Raw genomic sequence first — 23,869 nt, forward strand, 5'->3', positions numbered from 1 at the left:
ATTAGATTTCTCTGGCTCTTGTTGTGTACCAAAGACTCTTAAAAGATCCCATGAGGATTTTTGTTTAATTTCCATTGTACAGATGAGGAAAATAAAACTTTGCCAAATAGTTTCTCCCCAGAGTGCCCCCCCAACCACCCCAGGAAAAAGTAAAATGAGAGAAAGTGGGACTTAGAATTTTAGAAAGAACTTCCATGTAATAGGATATATGATTTGTCTTTCAATACCTGGTTTGTCTGGAGAAAATTAGGATGTATGCTGTAAAAATGACACATTTGAAATATGCAAGCTATTTGACTAACTGTGAGAAGGAAGCATGTAACATTTCTGCTCCTTTGAAACTTTTTACAGATTTAGCGACCACTGCTTTTTCTCTGTGGCTTGATGTAGAACTTCTAAAAAAAGTCCTCCTAGAAAGGGGGTGTCAGGCCCCCCGTGTAAGGACCATTCTGAGCATCAGCAAGTTGTATGCTTTGCTTACATTTGGCTGTATCCAGTCTATCACTCTTCTGATTGGCCAGTACCTTTGGAAGGATGGGTAAAGAGAAATTGGGCAGAACGAAAAGACCTTTTTCTTTCTCTTCTTATAAAATGGCAATTTTGCCTCGTGTGTCAGAATACCAAGGCCTGGATGGTGTGATCCATGTAATTCGCAACAAAAATAATGGCATGGAAAGGTCATAATTAGCCTCTGAATCTCCGTCTGGTTAAACACTCTGCAAAGGTGTACGTGGGGTTGGTTCAGGAGAAGGGGTGGGGGGAGCCACCTTGTGGCCAGCAGACGCCCCGGCAGCCTCCACAGGCCTCCACAAGAGGAGAGGAGGCTCAGCAAAGCAGAGGTGACTCAGAAATATCCATCACTAAATATGTGTGGAAAGTGGTAAGGGATATAAATAGAATCTATAACTACAATAACACGGAGTCTGTCGTTGTAAATATACATTATTCCTCTCTACTATGACACCGAGTAGATTGAGAACTGAGAAATTATAAAGACCTCCCCCCCCACCAACTAAAAAGAAAAAAAAATTGGAAGAATGAAAACATTTAAGTTAAAGTTATGTTCATTTTGTAATTCAATAAAGAAATCCCAGAGACATATTTTTAAATTTAATGTTGTTTTCCAAAGCACAGGAAAAAAAAAAGCCCCACAGACATCTGTTTGCATACATTGTATGTCAGGCAACATCAGATCTGAATGGAATTTATCTAAATTTTATATGCATGGCTTGATGTAAATTGAAATAAATTGTACAGCATACTCTGCATGGACATATTGGTTTTTCCATCCCTGCTTGAACTTTTAACCCCAGGGCCTGGGCCAGTCGCACGTTGACCTGTCTGACCTCTGCTGGTACATTCAAGGGTGGAAGGCTGACCTTGCAACCATAGCAACCATAAAGTAAGGCCCACGACTCCTCTCTCCCTTTCTCTCCCTTTTCTCCACACTCCCAACAAAACAAAACAAAACAAAACAAATTAGTATATTCTCGCACAAGTCAGTGTAATCTTGGAATTTTTTTTTTGCCAAAATGCATTTTTTGCCCCTAACCCAAGCTCTAAGCAAAGCTTTCTTCAGCTCGCCTGTCAGATGTTAATGAAAGTTTGAAATAAAAGCCTTTATAAAAGTTAATGGAAAAGACCCCTTCCTGGGACACATTCACTTTGCCTGTCTACCAGTATAATAAAATATGTTCCACAATACTCATCTATTAGGTAATGTTGCCAAAGGTATGTTCTACATGCAGATGGAAATTATACGTGTGTGGGATTTCCCACACAATCTTTTCTAGGGAATTTTAAATAAAAAAAACTTAAATAACTGTTTGCCATGGCTCACAATATCCGTATTAGAACTAACATTTGACAATGTCATAGGGCTAATATATCTGATAGGATCAGGATGGAGTTGATCTCTCAATCTCTCAATTATAGTTTGTTGTCTCCATTTTCAATGAATATACTTTTATACTTTGGGGTGGGGTTTTTTTGGTGCTGGTTTGGGGGCTTGAACTTAGAGCCTGGGCTCTGTTCCTGAGCTATTTTTGCTCCAACTTCTACTACTTGAGCCACACTCTACTTCTGGATTTTTGGAGATAAGAGTCTCATGGACTTTTCTCTCTAGTTGGCTTTGAACTAAGACCCTCAGATCTTAGCCCCCTGAGTAGCTAGGATTATACACATGAGTCTCAGGTACCTGGCAACTTTTATCCTTTTGTGATATTTTTTTGTTAGTTTGTTTTGGTGCTTGTCCTGAGCTTTTTTGCTCAAGGCTAGCACTCTACCACTTAAGCCACAGCTCTACTTCTGGCTTTTTGCTGGTTAATTGGACAGAAGAGTCTCACAGATTTCCCTCCCAGGTCTGGCTTTGGACCATGATCCTCAGATCTTGGCCTCCTGAGTAGCTAGGATTACAGGCATGAGCCACTGGTACCTGGTTACTAGTTTGTATTAGTTGTACAAAGTAATAGGTTAGGACATTTCCATATATGCACATAATATACTCTGACCACATTCCTTCCATCATTTCCTTTCTCATCTCTTTTCCCCTTCCCTTTCATCTTTCAATCTTCCTAACAATCCCCTTTTAACTTTAATATCCTCCCCCCTTCCCAATTCTACACATTGATTTATTTTCTTTTTTCTTTTTGCCAGTCCTGGGGCTTGAACTAAGGGACTAGGAACTGTCCCTGAGCTTCTTTTGCTCAAGGCTAGCACTCTACCACTTGAGCCACAGCACCACTTCTGGTTTTTTCTGTTTATGTGGTACTGAGGAATCCATCCCAAGGCTTCATGAATGCTAGGCAAGCACTCTACCACTGAGCTACTTTCCCAGCCCTACATCTTGATTTTTAAATCCATGTACAAGCAAATTATCCTTTTTGCAATCTTGGTGGAAGTCCCAAAGTGCCAAAGTTATTCATTTCTCTTTTTCCACTTACTCATTTCTGTTCACAGGATATATTTGTGTCTATTTATTAATGCAAGAAGCATTTGATAAAGCCCGCTATGTGCTAGATACTGCTGTGTAACAAGAACGCAATGTAACGAGAACCAGAAGGGAAAATATGTGACTGCTTTTAAGGAATTACAGTCTTATGATTAGATTGGACAATTACTTAGAGGAAAAGTAGAGAACGATTAGGCAGCAGTGAAAAATGTATAATTGTTTAAAATTGCATGCGCACGACAAGAATCATGACACTAGAGAGTAACCTATTGGGAGTGGATTGAATGATGAAAGACCTCTTAGGAACAAAGCATTGTGAAAGGTGTCTGACCGGGCCAGCAAGCGGACATAACAGGGAATAAGGAAGACCTGGCAGGTTGGAAGCATGGCTCAGTTCGTAGAGTGTTAGCCAGTGAGTAAAAGTGACAGGTACTGAGTTCAAGTCCCAATCTTGGACCTAAAAAAAAAAAGGAAGACAGGGAGAGTGTTGGTCATGTGTAAAGGTTAGTAAGAGAAACGAGGGAGCAGACCACGTTATAGTGCAAAGAGCAAATGTCCTGAGTAGCCCAGAAACCAAGTTTTTTAGGTTCTAGGTCTATATGTAGGCCCCAGTTATTTGTTTCTGAAGGTTTTCTGTAGTAAATTAAAAGAAACAAACAAACAAAAGGGCAGGTGCCTGAAATCTGAGGAATGCAGTTCAGAGGCAGCTCAGGGAGAAAAGTCAAGGAAACTCTCCAATAAATCAGCAAAAAGCTGGAAGTATAGGTGTGGCTCAAGTGGTAGAACACCAGCTTTGAGCAAAAGAGGCTCAAGAGAGACTATGAGGTACTGAGTTAAAGCCCAGTACTGGTGTGTGTGCACACACACACCAGTATATGCACACACACACATACATGCACACACACACACATACATGCACACACACATATACAAAGACTTCTCGAATTGTAAGAACTTCTGGTACCTTTTCTATTTTTTAAACAGAATGAATAAAACCTTAGTCTCTAGTAGTTAGACACAGAAAACCTTGAAAACTTTAACGTTTCACAAATTGTCTGGGCAAGTTCATTTAATTCTCCCAGCAACCTGATCAGGTAAATCGTGTTATTACCCTGAGTTTGTAGATCAGGAAACTGAGGCATTCTCTTTTTCCAGCATCATGCCCATATTGTTTAGCTTTAGACTTTATGTGCCTCCTATACCAAGGGGCAATGTACTTTTTAACTAAAGGGCCAGTAGTGTTTCATTCTTTATGGTCTGTGCACTTCTCAAAAGTAGTGACTGTGCAATTAGGCCACACCACTATAATGCAAAAACTGTCTTATACAATATAGGCAATACCTGTGGCTCTCTTCCATTAAAACCTCTTAGCAGTGGGAGTGAGGGGGGATGAGAGGGAAAAACTGGGAGGAAACAAGGGAAGAGGTGAGTGAGAGAGCCAATAACAAACCTCAGCATTTTCACTGTAGCTCTGAAACTCACAGTCATTCCAGAGTTTGTTTCTGTTTCCATATTGTCTGGTAAAGTGATGTCATATGAGCAATATATAGTCTAAGCAGTCTTTCATGCCTATAATCTTAGATATTCTGGAGGCTGATTAGTAAAGATTGAAATTTGAGGCGAGCACTGCCAAAAGTTAAAGTGATTCCACCTCAACCAGTAAAAAGCTGGGCATAGTGGTTGAAGCTTGTGATCCCAGCTTCATGGGGAGAGGGGAGGTGATACATAGGAAGATCAAAGTTCAGGCCAGCTTGCATAAATGGGATACCTTATTTTTTAAAATTAACTAAAAGAAAAAGGGCTAGGGCATTGCTCAAGTGGTAGAGCACCTGCCTAACTAATAAATGACCCTAAGTTCAAACCCCAGCACTGCAAAAAAAAAAAAAAAACCACAAAGAAGAAAAACAAAATAACATCTGTCACATGTCATGATATCCTTGATAATATCACCCATTACAACCTTAACATTCAAACTCCAGAATAGCTTATTGTGCTAGGTGCCTTATGGCTTCCCAAACGTTGACAATTTGTTTCATAGATAGCCAGAAAATACCACCTTCTTACCTAACAGCCTCCTAGGTGGCCTCGGTCTGATCAATTCAGAGAACTGTAATCTCACTCTTAGAAATAACCACTGGAATTAAATTTTAGAAGATATTTTTCCCCCAAGCCTATGTCATTTATAGACTTCTTTTTTCCCCCAGAAAGCTAATATTAGTGCAAATAGAGGTTTTTTTTTCTTCACCTAATATGGTTTTATAGCTACAAAACCATAAGAGCATGAAGGAAAGCAATCACTTAAAAGTATGACTCCTGTATGTCTTCTCTATGTAGTTTCTGGGTTTTTTTACTCAGCAACTTTAGTCAAAAAGCTGCAGTGAGACCAGGAGAATAAAAGGCTCAGTGAGAATAAAGCATTCATCTATTTATATTCTCAAGATTCCAGAGTATTATTTGATCAATTCCACAAGTGTTATGGTAAAAGAGTCTATACAGATTAGTGAAAGGGGCTGAGATGAGCCGTGATTTCGTAAGAATGTCTATCTAGGAAGAGAAACTTTAACAGAAGCAACCAATGCCCTAGCAAGGAGGCCTTCATCCCTTCAAGGAGGCCTAGTAGCACTACAGAACACAGGTGCCAGACTGCCTGCCTATCACAGCCCAATCAAAAGACAATCTTGCTGGGCACCAGTGGCTCATGACTATAATCCTTGCTCCTCAGGAGGCTGAGATCTAAGGATCCTGGTTCAGAGTTAGCCCAGGCAAGAAAGTCTGTGAGACTCCATTCCCTCCCACCCCCCACCCACCCAGTCCTGGGGCTTGAACTCTGGTCCTGGGCACTGTCCCTGACATCCTTTTGCTAAAGCCAGAGCTCCATTTCTGGCTTTTTGGTAGCCTAGACTGGCTTCAAACATGATCCTCAGATCTTAGCCTCCTGAGTAGCTAGGATTACAGGTGTGAGTTCAAAGCCAGGCTGGGCAGGAAAATCCATGAGACTCTTATCTCTAATTAACCACCAGAAAACTGGAAGTGGAGCTGTGGCTCAAAGTGATAGAGCACTAACCTTGAGCAAAACCACTCAGGAACAGGACCTGGGCCCCAAGTTCAAGCCCCATGACTGAAAACAAAACAAAATAAGAGTTGGGGATTTAGCTCAGTGGAAGAGCACTTGCCTGGTAAATGCAAGGCCCTGGTGAATGCAAGGTTCTCAGTTCTGAAAACAAAAGAAAACAAAAACCAATGGTTAAATTTCTTCAAATCACTGCCAAGCTTATATTAGTCTTTGTTTACAAATCTCTATGGCACACTTGAGTCTAACTCATTGACAACGTCGCAAAATACCCTTTTCTAGTTAAATATGCCTAGATTCTTGTTGACAACAAATAGTGATGGACAGGATGGATTTTTAGCTCAGCATTAGAATACCAAAACTCATGGATTCTTTGAATTTGGGGGTGGTGAAACCCATTCTAAAAATATGTTTAACCCAAGCCACAAGTAAATAACGGCGACAAGCCAGTGCTCCTGGCTTCCTTGAGCATTTGAGATTGCTGGCAATGAAGTGGGCAGCCAGCATAGGGCAGGGAGTTGCCCGGGGGTCACGCCAGCATGCGCACAGGTGGGAGAGGTTGAATGGACCTCGGGCTGCTCCTCATTGAGATTCTCTCAGTAAAATGGAGGATCTTGTGAGAGATGGGAGAAAGGAGCTCCACTTCCTCTTAGTGAGATTCCACAGCCATGTAAGAAAAAAAATGTCCCCACATCTCATTGATTATTCTTAAGCATTTGGATTTGAAGGAAGAGTATGTGTGCTTCTATCCTCTGCAGAAAAGAAGCAGATTTATTAAAGTTGTCATATCACTACATTTGTAGTTACTGGCTCCGTTCCTGGATTTAGTTTGCGTATCTGTCATGGCTTGGCCACCTGTAGAACTTTTCTGGGAAAAAGCTCAAGAAAGATAGTTGATCGAATAGTGTAATATGACAATGTGGTTTATGTTTGGGTCAGCAGGAAGCTCGCTTGGTGAGTTTGGCAGTCAATGGGTCTCAGATTTTTCATTTTGTGTATGTATGTGTGTGTGTGAGAGAGCTGTTGATCGTTATCATTGATTATTATAATGTATATTTCGTGTTGGCTGTTTATTGTTGATTTTCTATCATTTTGTGCACAGAATTAAAGGAACAGTCTTGACATATTTTCTGGTAACAGGAATTTTAAATGATTTTGTTGTTTACAACAAAGGATGAAGTATCTTTTTTTTTTTTTCCTGGTCCTGGGGCTTAAATTCAGGGAGTAGGCATTGACCTTGAACTCTTTTGGCTCAAGGCTCGTGCTCTACCACTTGAGCTATGGCACCACTTCTGGCTTTTTCTGAGTACTTTATTGGAGATAAGAGTCTCACAGCCTTTCCTGCGTGGGCTGGCTTCAAACCATGATCTCCAGACCTCAGCCTCCAGAGTAGCTAGGATTACAGTATTGAGCCACTGGTGCCCAGCTTTAAGTATCTCTGGTTTGTGTGTGTGTGTGTGTGTGTGTGTGTGTGTGTGTGTGTGTGTGTTGGTCTTGGAACTTGAACTCAAGGCCTGTATGCTGTCTCTGAGCTTCTTTTGCTCAAGGCTAGTGCTCTACCACTTGAGCCACAGCTCCAGTTCCATACAACTAAGAATGAGAGGTTTGCTGAGGCTATAATCCCATTAAAGAAAGCTCTCCACCCTGATGCCAACTGTGGCTCCTGGAATGCTGGCAGAAAATCAGTAATCATAAGACCCAGATTCCATTCAGATACTCATAAAACCTCTACCATGTGCAAAGCGTGATGCTAGCTGTTAAGGAGATATAAAGGTTAGTAATTTACCATCCTTCTGTCATACTTATACATTATTGGTTGTGACATTATGGGGAGGGACAGTGGGAATAGAGAAGAGACAAAGTGAAGTCTTTACTAAAGCAGTTTTTGATAACTTAGTTAATCACAAGAGCCTGAATTCAGTGATCTAGGAGAAGGTGGGTAATGAGAAACTGCAGGGTGTGATCACTTGTAACCTAAACTTGGTAAAAAATAAAAATAAAAAGGGGGAGGAGGAAGTAATATGAAACTTTTTGTGGGGTGAGGGGTTGTTTTTGTTTTGCTTTAGGAAAAGATAGACCAGTGCAGGTTTTCCAGCCATTGAAAAAGAACCAGTCTAAAAAGAGAAGATAATGAGATGACATGAGAGCTTGTCAAACATAGAAATGGGTCTGTTAAGATTCAAAGGCCAATCCTGGCTGATAGGGTATCACTCCTTCTTATGGAAAAGAGGAAAGAACAGAAGAGAAGAGAGGAAAGAACAGAAGAGAAGCGAGGCGCCAGTGGCTCACACCTATAATCCTAGCTACTCAGGAGGCTGATACCTGAGGATCCCAGTTTGAAGCCAACCTGGGCAGGAAAGTCCTTGAGACTCTTATCCCCAATTAACCAGCAAAAGGCCAGAAATGGAAATGTAGCTCAAGTGGTAGAGCAAGAGAGAGAGAGAGAGAGAGAGAGAGAGATAATAATAAGTGAAAGCTCTCGCTCTCTTTCTCTCTCTCTCTCACACACACACAGAAGGGAGGGACAGATACAGATACACTTTTTAACTGAAGGGAAGAGGGAGCAAAGGCATGTGCTAAGAATGAGGAACATGAAATCACACAGACCCAGGGCTTATGGGGACAGAGAGTGGATGTTTAGGGCACCCATTGAAGCAATGTGACAGGGTTAAGAAAAGACTTCACCTGCTAAGCACCACTGGCAACTGTCTCAATCTGTGCAACAAACATTAAACTTTCCGTGGAGACTCCATGAAGGAACGAATGCTAAAAGATCCTAGTCTACTTCATTCTGAGGCTTAACCCCCATTCCTCTCTAGGTATAATGTGAGGTATGGCCTCTGGTCCCTGGAAAATCACTCCACGATGACATGATTCGTGGTCTCGAATCTTCCCGGTTGACATCAGGACCCAATCCTGAAGAAGTACCACATTTACAATCAGAGTAGTCATTTCTGCCTTATAAACAGAGCGTATGCATCAACTGTTCTCTCGATTCGTGATGCCCACGGCTCCCTTCCTGCCCCAAAGCTCTCGGATCATTCTGCCATGTCAAGGTGGACTCTCAGAATGGACACTTCATCTTTGCTTCTGTCCTCTCGTATTTGCCTTGGGTGCCTGCCTCCTTCCTGACTCTCCTCCTCATCCTGCATCACAAGCTTTCCTGACGATGACACATTCTTCTCGGCATGACCTGGAAAGAACAGATCTGGCGAAGCCATAACCTCTAGAGTACCCAGGGGAGATTAGAGGCTGGAAACACTCACGGTAGAGAAGCATTGTCCCCATCCACTGCAGATTTCTGTTCTCAGAGTATTATTTTTTAAAAACAAGCTTTGATACCAAAGTTCTCTTTTGGAAGCTACCTTTCAAGTTACCTCCTGCATTTTCAAGTTATACTCTCAACTCCAAACTTGTGAGTTTCATATTGCCCAAGCCCAGCCCCGTGCCTTCCCCTCAGAATACCTTTCCCATCCTCTTCATCCATCCAGAGATGGATCCTCCCATGCTTTGCAAGGGCCTGAGCAAACTCCATCTTCTCTGAGTGGTGTCCTCTTTGTTGCTGGTTAGACTCAATCCTGCCTCATCTTGCGTTTTACTTGATCAATCTCCCCATCATAGCCAGGCTCACTATGTATCTCACGTTGTAATACCTTCACTGGCTTCTCCCATGGATTAGGGGCTACTCGAGAACAGGCCCGTGGCTCTTGATTCTGCTTCTCTCACAAGTTTTAGCACATGTTGGATATTCAACAGATGTTGGCCAGGTGGACCCCAAATTGTGGCCATTGTGTGATCCAGCCTTTCAAGTTATATGTACTCATCTGTCCTACACAAAAGAACCTTCGAAAAACCTTGAGCTAATCGCAGTCTCTTGTTCTGCAGTGTGACTCAAAGTGTGGCCCAGCGGCGGCCTCTCCCCTTCTTTCCCCTGCCATGATGTCTGGAGGGTTCCTGCCTTTAGATACCTCTGAAGGTGGAAAACACTAGATCAAATGGATCCAAGATGGATGTTTATTTCCTTCCACGGTATAATTTAGGAGTACAACAGCAAATGCTGGGCAGTACACTGACACCACAAAGACAAACAAAAGTGACAGAACTTTAGCAACGGGAAGGGAGGGGGGGAGAGGAGGAGCAGCCAGCCAGGGCCTGCTCCATCCCCCCTACTACAAGAGCAAGAGGCAGGAAAACCAAATCCATAGAAGCTTTGATATCCCTGTGACTCCTGAAATATGGTTGATGTTGAAATGTCAACAGTCTGCGATCGCCCACGTGAAATGAAAGCGCTCACAGTTCTATGATGCTTTTCATCCGGAAGATTCCAAGGTGTTTTGTGAATTATAAAGATGAACATTCCTTATAAGGCAATATCCCTGATTTTTGCCATACGTACAATCTAGTCGCTGATGGCCAAAATCTCCCCCTCCCCGCTGCCAGACCACTTACTATGAAACATTTTTATCAGGTCAATTTATTTTTTTTGCCTTTACAAAAACCCACTCTATTGAAATGTCTACAATTGACACGATTTGTCTTCTAACATATGCTGCCCCCTCCTCCCCGCGCCCCCTCCCCCCACCAGCGTGGAAAGTGAATTCAATTAGATTGAAGACAAAGAGTAATTGCATTGGAAAATAGAAAAAATATCTCATCCCATAGTGATTAAGCTCTTTACCTTATAAAGGGAGTTTAACTCTTTCAGGACAACAGGATCCCAGGCAATAAATGAACGTGGAGATTTGCTAAATCAAAGTAGAGGGACTTGAAGCTAATTTCTCAGTTAATTTCCCAGCTCTTTGCCCTGAGTGTACTCAATTATAGCATGTGTCAGAAACAGAAAAATAAAAACTAAGACAATTAGGAGCCCTAAAAAATCTTCCTTTTTACATATCTTCTTTTATAGTACGTTAGCTCCAAGTATTAAACTCTCCAATTCCTGAAATTAAATTTAATCATTTACTTTTCTAGAACTATGTCTTGTTTTTGATATCTTAATGTGAGCACACCCCTTCCACATATTCCATCAGAATGGATCCTAAAAAAGCCTGAGTTTTTTTTCTACATTTTTTATTGTTGGTGGTGGTGGTCATGGGGCTACAGCCTAGGAGCTGTCCCTGAGCTCTTTTATGCTCAAGGCTAGCACTCTACCACTTCAAGCCACAGCTCTACTTCTGGGTTTCTGGTGGTTAATTGGAGATACCAGTCTCAGGGACTTTCTTGCCTAGGCTGGCTTCGAACTGGGATCCTCAAATCTCAGCCTCCCGAGTAGTTAGTATTACAGGCATGAGCTCCCAGTACCCAGCTTGCCCACAATTTTGACTAGTTGTTAATTGATGGTCATTCTGATTTCTGTAGAGAGATGATAAAGTACCCTAAAGTGATAGGTGTTTTTTTTTTCTTTCTTGAGTAATGGGAGTTGAATTCAAGGTTTCACACTTGTTAGCTAGATATTCTACTGGTAACAGGTTCTTTATCGAAAACATCCTAGACCTTTAGGTGACCAATAGCTAGGAATGACATTCGGGATTCTAATTTCTAATAAATAGTTAAGGAGAAGAGATTGTATTGACTCCAGGGGAAATTTAAAAGATAAACATTGGAACATCATGAAAGAATCTGGCATAAAAAGGCTGGAGTTATAAAGCATTTGCTTAGCATTCCTAGGGCCTGCTTTGGTGTCTAGCAACACACACACACAAATCTAGAATAAAGAAACATGGCACATATGTAAGTACAGCTGCAGTGATCTCTGTAGGGATGGCTACCCAAAGTTAGAACACAACTAACAGAAAACATCTCTCTGAGCCTAGTATGGCAGCACATGCCTTTAATCAAAGCAGTTGGGAGGAAATGCAGGAGAACTTTGTGTTCAAGGCCAGCCTTGGCCTCATGCTTGAACTAAGAATTCCTCCTTGGGCCTTTTCCCATGGGTTATCCATGTGTTTTATGCCTATTATTGAAGGAGGACAGTCAGATTTCCAAAGCTGTCCCTTAGTTAAACTATCCGTGGTAATTGTGGAGTTCTATAATAGGTCCAACCCTAAGTAGTCATGTTGGGTTTCTTTAACAACCAATAAAATGTATGTTTTTTGTGTCCCATTTACAAAATATCTAGCAAGACAAGGCTTTGACTTGGTTTTGACTTGATTTCCTTATCGCAGCATGGATTTTTCCCTTCTCTCTTTCAGTGGTACCCAAATCATTTTTGATCACTAATGAGACCCGTGGGGGGGGGGCGGGTAGTTGGCTAGGGTTTGAACTAGGCAAGCACTCTAACATTTGAGCAACATACCCAGCCCTTTTTGCTTTATTTCATTTTCAGATAGGGTCGCACATATTTTTGCCCAGGACCAGCCTCCTACCGCTACCTCCCTACCTGAAATTATAGGCATGCACTATTACTCCTGGTTGAGATCCTCTTTTTCTTTATTTGATTGTTCTAATGGGGTGGTAGGTCTGATTTTTGTTGTTGCTGCTGTCTGTTTTTCTGGGACTTTGTTCTTGTTTTACTTTTGAGACAGGGTCTCGCTATGTGGTCTAGGCTGGTTATGAACTTGTGATCCTCCTGCTTCAGCCTCCTGAATGTTGGTGGCAGGTGTGAATGAATGCAGCTTCCTGAATGATTATTGCCTCATACACTGCTCATACATAGAGCCTATGCTCATAGATCTTATTTCAAAAGGTAAACCACGGGAATAAAAAAATCAAATACTTGTGCTGGAAGTTTTGCAGTATCTCACCATATGAACTCATTTTTTGTACTGTTCCCAACTAGGGCACAATAATGTCCATAACTATTTATGAGGTCCTTTGTATTATTCTTTAAGATATATATATATATACATACATATGTGTACTTTTACTCATATCTGTTGTACATAGGCAGATTTATTTACTTTCATATACTTAGCATGTACTTATACGTAGTTAGCAAAAATCTGTGTCATAATAAATACTTTAAAGTCATTTTACCTGTTAGCCAGGGATTTATAGAGCCTGATTTGTAGACTTAGAGTAAGAGAAAGACTAACAGAAAAGTATCATCTATCTGAGATATGGAATCAAGTAAATTGGCATCTTAAATGAAGTTTTTAGTCAATCAACCAAAGTGAGGTCATCCCAAAAGTCGTAACTATAATACAGTAACATTGTGGTATTTTTTTTTAATTCTGGGAACACATGAGTTGGGAGAATTAATGGCTCTTCTCTTTCAGTGGAGAGCTGTTCCTTTAGGTTTGGTGAAGGTCATTTTGAGGACACTGGAGGGGAGATTCCAGTTCAGCTCTTTCTAGCACAAGGCCTGCAAGGAAAAAAAAAAAAAAGTGGCTTGAATTTTTGAAGCCGTTGCACTTTTTTTTTTTCTTTTCCCATGAAAGCTGATAAAATATAGGCAACGGATTGCCCGTATTCGGAATGTTTTACAATAATGTTTGGGGGCTTCGTGGGGGGGGGGCGGGTTGCTCTAACAAAAATTAGGAAGTTATTGCTAGTCTCCCGAGATTGGGATGGTGAGGCAGCGATACAGCAGGGTACAGGGAGTTGGAGGCAGATCATGTCCCGCTGCACATGGAAATTTTGCCTCCCGGCAGGATCTAAACAAAAACACAACCACTTCACTGAAGAGTACAAAATGCCACTCAGAAATTTTCAATAGACCAGAATATTTGTAACTTTCCACCTACAGGTTCTGGCAACATAGCCAGTATTATGAAACTTCACATAAAAATTCAAATGATTCTTTTGTGTTTTTATACTCATTGGAGAAAGTCCTTGCTTTTGGACTTTGAAAGTATTCCTTTTATTCTATAGCTGTTTCTCGAAACAACAACATCCCTGCTTCATTTTCCTTTTTTTTTTTATTTTGAGCTGTTTGCAACCCCTTTTCGAAGCGTGAGAAATAATGCAATTAATTTTCTCCAGTGCAATCATGCATAGATTTAATAAGCATCCGTAGGTAGGATCCATGCGTAAAGCATGCATTGCATGCTAAATTACTTCTCTTCTGTGGTTTTTTTTTTCCTTTCCAAACCTTAATTAATTGAAGAAAAAAATGTTTATTAAAGTGGGAACAGGCTGGGTTCTGGCTCTCTGTCTCTGGTTCAAAAGTTCATACAATTCCCTAAAGCCTTGTCTGGGCATGTGGCTCCTCTCCCGTCTTTCTGGTGTCTGTTGCAGGGATGAACGCCTAGAAAAGGTGTGACATTTTGTTCCTAGGATCAATTTTAATCATGTTAACTTGGGTGAACTTTTTTGTAGCTATTGATTTGCATAAATTACATAGCTTTACATAAACTGTACTTACATCTAGACCCATGAATCTCTTTTCTACTTGCTTTCTCATTGCTTAGAATTTTTTTTAAAAAAATGGATACCCTTTCAACAACATCTTTAAACAGGAAGTACAGTTCTACAGGTGGATCTCAGATAGAAAATTAAAGGAATTATAGATGAAAATAAGCAAAGTTGTTCTTGACAAAATTGGACCAGAAGAAAAAAAATATTAAATCTATCCAATTAGAGAACTATTTATTTACTCATCAACAGAGAAATGAGCAAACAATAATAAGTTGCTATAGGAAACCTTTATATATCCTAGGTGAAGACAAAAACCAAAATGAAACAAAAGACAGTAAGCTTATAGTAAGAGAAATGAGTGTCTTTTAAAATAGATGAAAGTTTTTCCAATTATTTCAAGTGCTAACCTAAGATATTGTTATCATTCTTTTGGGTTTTTTTTTTTCCCAGAGTCTTTTCTTCTTACTATTTGCTGTCATTTTTAGATCTTGCTTTAAAAGAGAAAGTTAAGTAGTAGAGTTGTTTTTTTTAATCCAACTGATTAGTTTCTTTTTCTTTCCTTTTCCTTTGGTTTTTCTTTTTGTTACTTTCAAGTAAGATTAATTTTCTCCTTTAACACAAACAAGGTTGCATGATCACTTCCAGATTTATAGAAGTAGAAAGCAGGGCTGAACTTGACTGTGATCCTGCCTGATGAAAGCCATCTCCCCTTTGCCTAGCTGCATCTCGCAAAACACAGGCACTATACAGGAGCCGGGCAGAGGGCTGTTCTACAGGTTTTTCCATTCCCTCTCTAGCCTGTTGTGTGGGATTCTTCATACTAATAGACTCTTGCAGCTGGTCAATGTTGTTTTAATTTTTACAAATAACCACTTTACTTGAGGGAGGAAAGAAATGAGCAGTATGGAGAGCGACTTCAGTTTGGGATCAGGATAACTTCCTCATGTTGACTCTTGGTGTCACATACACGAGCATCATCTACCCCTGGCCATGTGAATGCCGGCGAGCAAGCCATGGAACATTCCTACGCAGAATGTCAGGGAATCAACAGTTCAATTTTTTTTTTTTTCCTCACAGATCCTGGGCCACTTTTTTGTTGTTGTTGTTGTTGAAAACTTGGGTCACAGATCACATGGAGGTGAGACTAAACTGTGATAACTAATTAGCAATTCAAATGAATTTCTTGGCACGGTGAAGACTGGACTAAGCAGGTCACAGACTGCACAGGGCATCTGTTTATGCATAGAACATGTTATCATCACCCCATGCCCCCCAAATTCTGTGACTTTTGGAAGCATCTGACTATTGCTTGCTCAACAGATTTTTTTTTGGAGGGCGGGGGGGGGGCGTTTAGACTCCTGTGAAACCCCTGAATTGAATACCTGTGTGGGTTTCACACATTGCATGCATGTAAACAACATACCTGCGCCAGGAGGAAGTGTGGGCCCTCTTTCCTACATGCTTATGTCTCTGCTGTCGTAGATTGGCGTCTTTTTTGAGCTATTCAGTGACATTTCAGAACCATTTCGCTCTGCAGAAAACCCGCAGTTGTGTTTCTTTAGCTGACACTTGCACTGGAAATTGCTAGTTAGAAAAAAAAAAAAAAATCGTGGCGGCCGGTGGCTGTAATCAGCGCTGTTACTGTCTGTTTCGCCAGACTAATAGCAGAGCGATGAGAGTCTGAGAGTTCACACAGAGGTTATCTTTCCCAGGTAGCATCTCGTCCAACGAGAATTTGATTTTTTTTCTATAGGACTTTACTCCATTAGATTAATGAAATTTCAATGAGAGCCTGGCGCCCCCTGAAGCTTTGTTAAGAAAACAAATGGTGATTCTGTAGGTGTGACAGCTTGCTTGGAGAGTTACGAGAAGGTGAATATATCCCCACAATCCAGGCAGCCAGGAACACATTGATCTCTATTTAAAGCACCAATCGGATTTTTGTTAATTATAAATGATTGATCTGCAGTTTTCTCTCCCCCCCTTTCTTCCCCGCTCCTCTTATATGTGTGCATCCCCCCTCCTTCCTCCACTTCTAACTTCTTTGCATGCTGAGGGCAGAGCTTTTTGTTTAAAGAGACAATCATAGAGAGAAAATTATAGCAATACCCAGCGGTGATGCTATTGTGAATGGCACTGTCAGAACAGTCACTGTTCACCAGATGGAGGTGAGCCCTGAACAAGATTTAAAACTGACTCCATGCTCTGTTTACTTGGACCATTCCTAAAATTAAGGCTTTTTTTTAAAATTAAAAGAAAGCCTTAGAATCATTAGACTGGCATCACGTAGACCTGAATTCGATGTTTTAAATCCAATTTGTAAACCCAATCCCCAATGTTAGCAGTGAGGCAGAGTGCACACCTTGTACACACCAGAATGTGATGTGTGATCAACCAACCCCATGTGCAAAAACGGGGTACACTAAGGGAATATCTCCAGCCTTCAATCTCAATGGCAATTAGGTGATTCATCTACCTTTTTATCATATTTGTGGTGTTGCTCTCTAGTCATATTTAGAAACAATTTTGTATTTAAAAAACCCTGCACATTTATTATTTCTGATAATTGCTTACCACACACAGCTCTGAAGAGAACACAGGAAAAAAAAATGTCCCCGACTTCTTCATAGACCTGTCTTTAGTGAAAATATCTGAGTGTTATATGTATTTATTTATGAACACAAAGGACATCATTTCTTGTCTGTTATTTATAACACATACAGTACACAGAGGAAATAATTCACCTAGCTTGTAGAAAGCTATTTGTAAAATTACAGCTTAAGGAGTACAGTTCTTAGTGTATTACATTGATTTCACACTTCAGGCTCAAATGTAGATTTTTTTATGAATATGTCTGTCTTATGTTCGAGCCCTTAATTAAGTTGTAGGACATACCTTCTCAAGTTAGAATTACCAGCTTGCCTCAAATTACCTAAATAATCCATGCCACTCACAAGAGACTTTCCTAGATCAATAATCTTAAAGTAGTTTATAGTTGGCAGTGACACTGATACAAAATACTTGAGATTTAAAGAAATGTTGCCTGCTTCCTCTGACTGTTTCTCTGAATTTTTGTATAACTTCTTTTAAAGTTATTTTCTAATGCTGTAAATTGGGAGTAAAGTATGTCATTCTCCCACTCCCAAACTTTTATAACTTTTAGGAGATGCCCTCTGTTGCTTTCCAAAAAGGCTTACCATCTAAATATGAAAGTATTTTAATAGAACTTCCCCATGAGGTAATTATTTCATCATCCTATAAGTGCTCCCAAGAAAACTTGATTTAAAATATAATTTTTGTGATATAGCATTTGTCCCCAGAATTTTTAAAAATTTATATTTTCTTTTTTAACTTATTAATATTTATTTTTATTTATTGATATTGTTTTTAATCTCAAAAAACTAGCAAAAGTCATTAAGGCAATTATATAAATAATTATGATTTTTAAAATCAGATAATTGCATTAATTAAATGATTTGTTTATGAATGTTAGTGTACCAGAATAGTGTAAATGCCAACAAATAAACGAGTGACCCATGACAATATGGAGAGATGGGTAATCATGATAAACTCACCAACTTATCATAAAACACTTCCAGAGGGCTGATTTTGAATGTTTTAATTTTATTCCTATTGGAGGTTTTTTTATATTTGAATAGGCTAACTGATGATTTTCATTAGTGTATTTGCAACTGATATGATTTTAGTAGGTTCTACCAAGGTTAAATAATTTAAAGAAATAAACCCTTATCCGATAGAAGATAGCTAATGAAGTATATTAGATACTTGCCCTAGTGCCGCACGAAATGGATCTCCAAAGCTAACAGCAGCTTTCTGTGGGAACACAAATCTCTATATAAATATCCAAATGGAGCAAGATGTTGCAAATTTTTAAAGATATGCCATAAAAATAGATTAACGCTAGTGTGCAGTCCTGTTCTACCGAATTACAAAAGGATATCGTGGGATTGAGAGTGACATTCCCATAAATAAAGAATCAATTCTTAATGATGAGGCAGCCTTGTTTGAGCACATTTTACCCAGGTTAAATGGGAGCATACAGAGGCATCAACTCCTATAAGACTGCTAGACTCATTGTATATTAATATGATTTAGGGAGCTACACACCTCGATGGAATAATTGTTATTATATCTATAGAGCCAGATGGCACTGGGTGTAAACAGCCATTGAGCACCTGAAACACAAGTATGGCAGGTGATCTTTAAGAGGCTCTTGCATCCTGCTCACTCATCTTATCATTGGAATCTGCATTACTCTTTACAAAATGGTTAGATTGCCGGCACGAATTTTTTTTAGAATGGTCCTATTGTTCAGTGGGATTATCGAATGTAGGATGCATTAGCAGGATGAGAGACGAAGCAGCTACCTGGGTTTGTGTGTGTGAGCACTGTGTTTCTTTTTTACAAGAAAGAAGAGTCCTCCTTCTTTCTCCTCTTTCCTCTTCCTTCCTCCTTTCCTTCCTCTTCCTCCTTCTACTTCTCCTCCTCCTCCTCCTCCAAAAAGTGATGCTTTCAGAAATAAAAAATTAGCCAAACTCCAATTTAAAATAAATTACTGGACTGTGGAAAAAAAAAATTAGCCAAGTGCCCTGGCTCATGTCTGTAACCCTAGCTATTTAAGAGGCTGAGATCTGAGGATCATGGTTCAAAGCCAGACTGCACGGGAAAGTCCATGAGACACTGATCTTCAACAAACTACTTTAAAATAACTAGAAATGGAGCTATGGCTCAAGTGGCAGGGTGCTAGCACTGAGCAAAAAAAAAAAAAAAAAGCTCAGGGACCGTGCCCAAGCCCTGAGTTTAAGCCCCAGGACCAGTACCAGGGAACAAAACAAAACAAAAATAACAACAGCCACAACAACAAAAACACAGAAATGAAAAACTAATCTACAAATAGCCAAAAGAGGCTAAAATGCATACATGTTTGTGCTTCCAAAGTGAAAGTAATCCACGTTCTAAGCAGTACTTTGATTTCTTATACAGTGTCATTGTTTTGAACATGTAAAATTTAAAATTGACTTCTGCTAACCCTAATTGCCCAACTGAGGCAAATTCATTCACTTACTTAACAAATTTATTGTTAAATAAATTTAATAAAATGTAATAAATTTAACAAATTTATTGCAAAACTACTATATGCTATTCCCTGTCTAGGCATTAAAGATAATGTCAGTGGGGGCAGGGAAGAATCTTTGCCCTCATGAAAGAGAGGCAAGACATGATATGGTACCTGATATGAGATAAACTATCAGAGAAAAGAAATAGAGTGACGCTGAGCAAGATGCATTATCTTCATAAACTGCTTTGTTCAATGGAAACTCTGTACAACTACTTAAAGATTTTTTTTAAAGTGATCACTGAAGAAAGAAATTAAAAAAAAACAATTATATATGTACAGGGATGGGAGGGAGGTTGGAGAAGAAATAGGGAAGAATGACAATGTGCTGAAGTAAAATAAAAGGGCTTACAGTTTGCCTTTTCCCCCTTAAATAGGTAGGAGAATTTATCTAAGAAGAGTGAAAAAGAGTCTAGAAAAGTTCTTATCTTCTAACTTCATTGATTTTTGTGTGTGTGGGGTGAAATACATACCTGTTTTTATCTCCTCAGTTCTGTGGCCAGTATCACAATGTTGAAATGAGTACTCGATGTAAACTTAGATTTTTTTTTTTTGGTCAGTCATGGGGCTTAAACTCTGGGCCTGGGCGCTGTCCCTCAACTCTTCAGCTCAAGGCAAGTGCTCTACCACTTCAGCCACAGCAGCACTTCTGGTTTTCTGAGTGGTTTATTGGAGATAAGAACCTCTCAGAATTTCCTGCATGGGCTGGATTTGAACCACAATTTATAGATCCTGAGTAGCTAGGATTACATGCCTGACCCACCAGTGCTCAGATAAACTTAGATTTTCTTGGCTTAAATTTAATATTGTTCCATAATTTTCTCTTACGATTTGGTTTCTTTCCCCCTGAGAAGAGCATTAAAATCATAGCCTCTTGAGTTACAGATAATTTTCAAGTTGCTCCTTGCTCTCCCTTATTACCTATGTTTTCTGGTTTCTATTTACTGAGGACATAAAACTGATCTCTTAAAAGAAATTTTTTTATCTTTGTAGACTGAGTGGATTTAGATTTCCAAACATAGAAAAATAGGTTTCCATCAGGCCTAACACAGAGAATCCACTCAAATGTTTGTAATCTCATAAATCAACACTCTTTTGAAGTCTAATGATAAAATTCATCATAATCATGAGAAGATATTCAACCATCCCACTCTGGGTTATTGTCAAGTAACTCCTGGATTTCAGACTAATGTTCAGTTCTTTGCCAGATGTTAGTTCATGGTAGCATCACAGCTCCTCACTAATTTTGTGAAGCATTGTACATGCTGTGTTTAGGTGGAAAAAATAAAATAAAACCCATTTTGTTATGGGGATCCCATGCTTGTTGCTGTATACCTACAAATATGGAAACGTGTTCCAAAGTGTTAATAATGGCTACAGGTTATAATGTAAGGATAAGATCTATTCTTCTCCTTATACTTTTCCATATTTAATTTTTTTCTACAATGAAGATGCATTCTCTTTGTAATCAAGACTCTCACTCTTGTTTTTAAAAAGCTAGTAGCAGAACCTAAAAGTTGATTTTTTCCCCCTTAACACAAAACCTCACAGCTGAAAAGTGGGTAGAGTTCAGTAAAAAAATAGTGAAAAACAGCAAGCATGAAGATTTAAATAATACTATGAAATTGTTAACTTCTTTCTAGTCATGTATTTTTAAAAATGCAATGCAAATTTGACTAGCGTATCCCTTGTTTTATTTCTAGGATATAAACTTTCCTTTTTTAAAAAATACCTTTTTTTATTATGAAGGCGTTGTATAGAGGGGTTACAATTCTCTGAGTCAGGTAATAAGTACAATTCTTCTTGGATAATGTCACCCCTTCCTTCACGTTCCCTAGTTGCCCCTTTTCTTAGCCCTGCCCACAATGAAGTTTCCTTTTTTTTTTTTTTTGTCTTTTCTTTTTTGGTACTGGGGATCGAACCCAGGATGTTGCACTTGCTAGGCAAGCGCTTTGCCACTGAGCTACATCCCAGCCCTGAAGTTTCCTTTTTAAAAGTAATAGGCAGACATATTTCTGTAGCCACAAAGAAGATCATCAGATCTTCTAAGGAACCTTTTTTTAAAAATTATTTTTCTCCAGGCCTCTGAATGTGATGTGGTTTAGAAAGATGAGTGTTTATGAAAGTAGAGGAAGGGGGGAAAAATCAGAGCCTGGAAACTTTCTTTTAGAAAGTCAACAGTGTTTAGCTTATCAGAATGCTTGAACAAATAAACATTCATACTGTTTTAATTTTGAATATAGATTGTCTCGTGCTGATGGGAAGTATGGTTAATTTTAATAAAATTAACTTTATATTGTTATTTCACCGCTTTATAATAATTTTACATGGTGCCCTGGGGATGCCTCTGTTTTACATTATCAGGTGTCACATTTGCTTCTTGGTTGGCATAGCAGCGTTTGGCTTTGCTTCTCTATTCAATGGCCCGAAGCCACGCTAACTCATGTTATACTACAAGTAACTATATTGCTATACTCTCACAAGTTTATATACTTTTATAGGTATATATCATTTTTTTGTATTTCCTTAAAATCATTGTGTTATGCTATTTCACATCATTCCTGTTGTTTGCCTTCAGGGAGACAATGTTATGATCACAAGTTGTCTAAGCAGTCTACTTTGAGTACTAAAATGGTTACATTTATTTTCAATCTGGAAATCAGCCACTATTTTGATACAATTTTTTTATTGTTTCTGATGAGTTATAGCCCTATGAGCCCATCAAGGTATAACCTTTTATATGTTGTTATTGCTATTTAAAAATAATAGAAAATTATTGATGACTTTCATAACTCACTGTACATCAGACAGAGATAATTGATGTTATCCATTGAACGTTACCATTTGCTTAGACTCTCCTAGGAATTCATAGAAATCAAGCTAACAAATAATCTGTAAGAGAATTGAATATTTGTCAAATTAAATGCCCCGATTACTAACTACACAGTAATTAAAGATATAACAAATTCCTCTCAAATCTGTCCATGTTATTACTTTTTAGGGGTTTGTTTCATCATGAGTTTATGCCTTGGCTTTTAAGTTTGAGTCTTATCTTTATCCTATTACATGCTTTTTGGCATCCTAGTATTTAAGGTGTATAAATATGCTAAAACATTTTAGTTAATGATGTCAAGCATTTACTGTAGACAATTGAAAATATACATTTTAAGGGGCTGGGAAGGTGGCTCAGTGGTAGAGCGCTTGCCTTGCATGCCTGAGGCCCTGGGTTCGATTCCTCAGCACCACATAAGCAGGAAAAAAAAGCCGGAAGTGGCGCTGTGGCTCAAGTGGTAGAGCGCTAGCCTTGAGCTGAAGAGCTGAGGGACAGTGCCCAGCCCCAGAGTTCAGGCCCCACGACTGGACCCAAAGAAAAGAAAGTATACATTTTAAATACTCTTTCATTTAAATTTATAGATAGGTAGATAGATAACAGAAAGAGAGAGGAGGGAGGGAAGGATGAAGGAAGGAAAGAAGTAGGTGGGAGAGAAAGGAACGGAAAGAAAGGGGAAGGGGAAGGAGGAAAGGGAGAATAAGCTAGCATCCAGCCCTTCTGTGTAGCTGGCTTTTCTTTTTTTTGGCCAGTCCTGGGGCTTGAACTAAGTGCCTGGGACTGTCACTGAGCCTAGTGCTCTACCCCTTGAGCCACTGTACCACTTCCAACTGGCTAGCATTTGATAAGCCAATGATCCCTATGGTCTGGAGAACATTTAACTAACTGACAGCAAATACACCAATCACTTTAACCTTGTTATACTAGTTTATAAAAAGTAGATACAAATATATTTTATAAAGGTATTTTTTTAAAAACCACTCCTTTTTTTTATCTTTCTCACCAAAAATTTCTGTGGCTAAGTAGGAATTAGGGCTCCACTTTAAATTTTACCATTATTCTATGTTTTTAACAATCACATATCATTGCCCTCCCATGTTCAAGTTTAAAACGTTGTTTACTTTCTTGGTTAGAATTTTGGGATGATTATATAATATTCTCACCTTTGATTCTGTACAACAAATGTCATTATCCTGTCATCCTCTTAAAGTAGAAGTTTCTTGTGCAATACAGGAACAAGATGGGGTGGTGGAACAGGTGCTTTGTGTCTGTAGAATGCTCACACAGTATAGATCCATTCAGTGGTTAATTCCTACTTGATTTTTTGCGTCTGGGCTAAAGTCTTAAATTCCATCTTTGTTTTTTCTAGTTCAAATATTTAGAGATCTTACACGTGCCAAGATTGCAGAAAAAATTTTTGAAGGGTTGGGAATGTGGCTTAGTGGTAGAGTACTTGCCTAGCATGCATGAAGCCCTGGGTTCAATTCCTCAGGACCACATAAACAGAAAAGGCTGGAAGTGGTGCTTGTCTCAAGTGGTAGCGTGTTAGCCTTGAGCAAAAGAAGCTCAGGGACAGTGCCCAGG

The 23,869-nt window shown here is 39.3% G+C and overlaps 1 protein-coding gene and 1 long non-coding RNA gene across 3 annotated transcripts in view; one reads left to right on the plus strand and one right to left on the minus strand.

The window, feature by feature from the left end:
* Skap1 (src kinase associated phosphoprotein 1) overlaps positions 1-23,869 on the plus strand; it is a 269,213-nt gene that overhangs the window by 90,561 nt on the left and 154,783 nt on the right. The gene's annotated exons all lie outside the window — the stretch shown is intronic.
* Positions 930-15,902, minus strand: LOC105980127. Its single transcript, XR_001174721.1, has 2 exons — positions 15,742-15,902; positions 930-1,448 (listed from the first exon to the last, which is right to left on the minus strand). It is a non-coding gene; the product is annotated as an uncharacterized LOC105980127 (long non-coding RNA).

The sequence above is a fragment of the Dipodomys ordii genome, unplaced genomic scaffold (genome assembly GCF_000151885.1).
Source record: "Dipodomys ordii isolate 6190 unplaced genomic scaffold, Dord_2.0 Scaffold7, whole genome shotgun sequence".
Classification (NCBI taxonomy): Eukaryota; Metazoa; Chordata; class Mammalia; order Rodentia; family Heteromyidae; genus Dipodomys; species Dipodomys ordii.